The sequence below is a fragment of the Halichoerus grypus genome, chromosome 10 (assembly GCF_964656455.1).
Source record: "Halichoerus grypus chromosome 10, mHalGry1.hap1.1, whole genome shotgun sequence".
NCBI classification, from domain to species: Eukaryota; Metazoa; Chordata; class Mammalia; order Carnivora; family Phocidae; genus Halichoerus; species Halichoerus grypus.
Genome location: NC_135721.1, coordinates 84162571 through 84168269, shown reverse-complemented (window position 1 = coordinate 84168269; position 5699 = coordinate 84162571).

The window sequence follows — 5699 nt, the reverse complement described above, 5'->3', positions numbered from 1 at the left end:
CAAAAAAAAAAAAAAAACAAAAACAAAGCACTGATTCTGGGATCAGTGGACTAGATCAGGAGGAAATGACCTGTTTCTCTTCTGGGTGACACCATGGCTTGGAGACCTCTGAAATGCCCAGAGAAGGTCCAGACAGCTGGAAATCCCATGGCCCCCTCAGCAGAAAGTCTCGGCCCATATAAATCGGACAGTCAGAGCTGCCCGGATAGAGAAGCTTCAGTATGACTGAATTCTCTCTGTCACATTGCAATGTAACTTCCTAATGTCCCAGAGGAAGCCTAGAAATGGATGAGAGTTGGAAACAAAGTAGGATGTGGAACCAGCTGCATAAAGTGTAAAAGGCTTGTCTTGGTTTTCTTTGTTGCTGGCTAGTATGAACACCATAGTTATGGGGACCTGGGCTGGGGCCGGGGGAGCTAAGCTAAACCAGGAACACAAAGGGTAATTGTGACCCCTATCACACGACGAGAGTACACCCCATCCTCACACCAACCCGGTCGGTTTTGCTTTGGAGGAGCGGATGCTCGGGAGAGGAGAGAGGCTGCCAACAACGCCATGCGTGCATTGGATGCCAAGCCTTGGCTCACCTCCTTACAGACATTATCTTATTTAATTTTCAGACGGTCAGCCAAGGCAGGAATCACCATGGTGTTTTTGAAGATGAGGAAGTCGGAACATAACTCACCCAAGATCACTCATCTTATAAACACTGGAGCCAAAGATAGAAACCATGGCTTTCTGACCCCACCTCCATGCTATGGATTGTATGGTTTTTTTTATAAGCTCCTTTTTAACATTTTGTTGCCAGAGTGTGTGTAAATGAAGAAGAAAAGGACTTTACAGCTGACCATGGTTCCCTGAGTTCCAGATGGAACTCTGGCCACAAGTATAGTAAGAGCTTCTAAAGGGTAATCTGGAGCAGAGCTGAAAATTCTTTTATACTATCAGTTTCCTTTAGGAAAGGAGATCTCTCTATTCTACTATTTAAGAATTCTCAGCAGTGTCCAGCTGGAAAAATCGGCAGGTGCTCCTCCTATGGTTTCTGTTTCTATCATTCCTACAATGCTCCTAAGGCATGGACTTTTTCAGCCTGTTAAATAAAAAACAAAGCTTGGCAGGACCAGAGGTTCTCAGCCAGCAGCGACCGCACCAGGCTGCACAGTCTCCATCGTCACGGATCCGTGCAGGTCACATCTCCGCGACACCAAGTCCTGGTCCATGTAGTCTCGGGATTCAGAAGGAGGCTGAACTCTCAAAGCCCCACAGAAAGCAGTCACTCTCCGTGGCCCACGGTAACTTATGCGTCACTCAGCATCCAGCCAGGAGACAAAACTACATCAGAGACTTTTTCACATTAACAGAGATCATTTAACATACAGAACCGTTAGCTAGCTATTGAGAGTTGAAAAAGCAAAAAGGAAACATTAAGATATGACAGTGGTAGCAACGGCAGGATGCAGCCCCCTCCCCCAGGGCTGGGGGTTGAGACGATTTAGAGCTAGAGGCTCCAAGAAGAGGCTGTGCAGAGCTGGGACCTGGTGGTCTGAGAAGGTGCTGATACATCACCGACTGGCGGGGGCGGTGAAGCTGGTCCTGGGAGTGTCAGCCATTGATTTGATTCAACTGTTACTATTTGAATGAACACTGTCGTGTGAGCAGAGAGGTGAGCCTGGGCGAGGCGACAGGAGCAGGCGGCAAATGCCGCGGGACCAGTAACCCCCTCCACCTCCAAAGCTCACCTTCCCCCCACCCCGAGCGCCCCCTGTTGGCAGAGTCTATCCCAGCAGCCCCTGGCTGAAGCAATAGTGTGATGTGTAGAGTTCCAGCCCCAGTGTCATAAAATATTAACAAGTGGGTTTGAGAGAGGTGGGTCAAGACACAATAGCTTAACACCTGGCACATTTAGTGAGACTTTGAAAATACAGTTGACCCCGTGCCCCACGCCCCCGCCCCCCCCCCCCAAAAAATCACAGCACTAAAAGACACTCATTCGGGAAAATGTTTTGAATTTAACCGCTTGCTTTTTACATTAAGCCATTGCCTTGGTACTGGAAGGGGAAAAAAAAAGTGTTACATTATTATTGGAAACCCTGCATTGAAGTAATGCAAATCTGTCTTCAAGTTCATTTAACAAAGTGACATTTAAATTACTAAGAAGAATGGAATAAACTCTATGTTATTTGCACTCTCCCAATACACTGGGACGAAATTGTCCTGGGATCAGCAACTGATTAAGCTGATTATATACCTCATACATGTAGGATGTGGTTTTCAACTGGCCACAATCAAAATACAATTTACTTCTGTTAGTATAATAATGTAGAAGCTATAAAAGGCATCTTCTGGTAAGTGGTTTTCATTTACATTTCTCCTACTATTAGCAGGGTCTATTCACAGCCTCGCTCTCACTTCTCCCTGCTTCAATTCCAAGTTCTTACTGGGGAATCTCTTGGCCCTCTCTGGGTCAATCCTGTAAGGGGGCCCTGAGGCGTGATGGGAACAGGGCGGGGCCACGCCGCGGGAACCACACCCACTCAGGCCAGCCTGGCAAGTGGTGATCAAAGGTGGTGGCTCCTGAAAAAGGTGTAGGCCAGCAGAGCGGCTCAAACAGTGCCAAGCTGAAATGGATCGACCAACCACAGGCCTTCTCTGGGTGCATCTGTTCTAAAAGGAACGTGGGCGTGAGGGCAGGGTTGCCCATGGACAATGGCTCATCAAGAAAGAAGTCAACTGTATTGACTCACTCACCACCCAGAAGCCTGGACCCGCGCCTGCTGTCTCTTCTCCACTCAGCATGTCAGGGACGGGTGTCTGCCTACCTCCTCAGATCACAGGAGATCTGGTGGGTCATGCGGGAACACACACCCCCCTGAGCCATCTGTCTGTGTCCACGGCCACGACCCAGTCCGTGTGTCATGATTCTTGCCTATTGCGTCATCATCCTGTTCTCCCCCCTTCTAATTAATGCTCCATAATGCAGCCAGAGCGAGCTTTTGAAAGCTCTAGTTGGATCGTGCCCTTCTCTCATTTAAAAGCTTTCAGAAGTTTCCATTTCATTGAGACTGAAATAAAAATTTTTTTAGCAGAACTTCCAAGGCCCTGCATGATCTCATCGCTGCTGACCCTGATGACTTTACTTAGTGCCATTCTCCTTCCGGCTCAAGCTGCTCTAGCTGTGTGCCTGCCGCTCCCCCCCCCCCCCCCCCCACTTCCCAGCTTTCCAAAATGTTCTTTCTTCCAGGTTTTGCACATATGACTCTTACACGTTCTTCATCCCTGAGCTCAGAAGTCACTTCCTCAGAAAAGCTTCCTTCGTTCCACCTTTTACCCAGTTTAGAGAAGATCTCCCACATTGTTCCTTTTCTTCCGGGTCTTAATTATAACTCATAATCCAAATGCATTTATCTAGTGAATATCCTATTTCCCACTAGATGGTAAGTCCCAGGAAGGTAAAGACCTTGTTTTTTTCTTTTTTCTTTATTTATTTTTTAGATTTTATTTATGTATTTGAGAGCGAGAGAGCGCAAGCAGGGGGAGCAGCAGACAGAGGGAGAGGGAGAAGCAGGCTTCCCGCTGAGCAAGGAGCCCGACACGGGGCTCAATCCCAGGACCCTGAGATCATGACCTGAGCTGAAGGCAGACACTTAACTGACTGAGCCACCCGGGCATCCCTCTTTTTCTTTTTTAAATTGATTATTGTATCCCTGGTGCCTGACCCAAAGGCCCGGCATGCAACAGGTGCTCGATAAATACTTACTGAACGAATTATTGGGAGTAATGACATATAGCTTGACTTAGCTGTCCTCAAAAGTCTTGTCATCTACTGACGTGGAGAAGGCCAAGTTTATCCCTTTGGCCCCATCTTGTTAGTATCTTTTCAGACCACTTTCCCTCTCAGGCATCCTGATGCCTTCCCTCTCCTCACGGCTGCTGGCTGCTAATATCCAAAGTCATACTAATTTATTCTCTGCCTCAGATAAGCTTTGCGCTTAAGTGGACCCTACACAAAGCACCCAACCTGCCTTTCCACATTAAAAAACTGATGAAGGAGGGGAGCCTGGGGGGCTCAGTTGGTTGAGCATCTGCCTTTAGCTCAGGTCACGATCCCAGGGTCCTGGGATCGAGCCCCATGTCAGGCTCCCTGATCGGCAGGAAGTCTGCTTCTCCCTCTGCCCCTCCCTCACCGTTCATGCCCCCCACACCCCAAAATAAATAAATAACATCTTTAAAAAAATTGATGAAGGTGATCTGCCAAGTTAACAGCTTACTCTTCCGGCCTCTACCCATTACCAGCACTGGCAGAAACCCCCACACTGAGAGCTTATCCTCTAGCTGAGTTTCCTCTAACACTGTTTCTGTAAGTAAAGGGGAAATGGGTTATTGTTTGTATGTTTTTTTAAAGATCTTTCCCTTTTGCAATCCCCAGAGCAACCTCTTGAAGTCATGAAAAAATTTTACCTTCCCATTACACGTGTGCTCCATGTGGTGTCTAAACCAGTCAGCTAGATGCTGGTCAGAGGACAGGGATTTTGTCTCTGAACTGAGAAAAGCTTAACCATTTGAAGGTGGAGTCTGGCTCACTCATTCAAGGTGCCAGGCACGATGCTGATAAACCCCACAGACCTGACCACTGCCACGTGAACCATGTATTCCAGTGGATGATGGGATAAGGAGAGAAGCTTCCCTCTCCTGGGGACTTGGTAAGAATGAAAATTCTGATTTTTCCGCAAGGAATTGATCTCACAGTTAAAATTCCCTAAAACATGCCAAAATATTTAAAAATTAAGGGCCCTATGCTTTATTTCATGAATATTTTCCTTCTTATTTCCAAATATTCTAGTTAATATAGATGCTGTGGAGAATATTCGACACCAGATAAAGAGATTTACAGTTCCATGAATACACATAAAGAAAAAAAATACCGAAAATACCCAAGAGAGCCTCTTTTACCTTAACAACGACAGCAATATCTCTGGTTCTGTGCGTGGGTTGGCAGGATGATTACACCTCCAGAAAGAAGAGGTTAAGGTCATGAGTTTAAGGTTTTATAAATTAGTAGCCAAGGCAGAATTCACACCTCAGTATTACCTAACACTAAACGAGTAATCATCACTTCAGCGAGAATCAGACGAGCTCTCCTCTGCTGACCACAAGCAGGTTGCAAATGGAATGCAATCCTGTACTCGCAGTGATAGGAGCAAGTCCCTCCGTGAGAAAGCTGCTAGCTCATTGCTGTGGTCCCCGATCCCAAGCGCAGCGGAGACAACACCGGCATCTGTCATACCTAAAAACAGAAAAAGGATATGCCATCAGGAAGCCGCTATAAAATAGAAACGTTTGGTGCAGCAACATAAAAAAAGCCAGGGAGTTTTCACTCCCTCCCAAATGTAAGCAGTTTGGCTTTCTTTTTTAAGCTGAAATACTTAAAACAGAGAAGTCTGATCCGAATGGGATAATCATATTTGGAACTTCCATAGGCGCCTTTTTTTTCCCAAGGCTTTTTTGCTTTCTTTACGCTATTCTGAGCTCTGTGTCGGCAAGATGAGCAGAGAGAAAACCAATGGTCTTGCCCAGGTCATCGGTTATAGGCTGAACCCACAGCTGTCATCTTTAAGCAAATGCCGTGGCCATTGTTCGGTGGCATTCCAGGAGGAGAAAGGGGGCCTTCCACAATTGAGCCCAGGAGAGGCCTGAGTGGT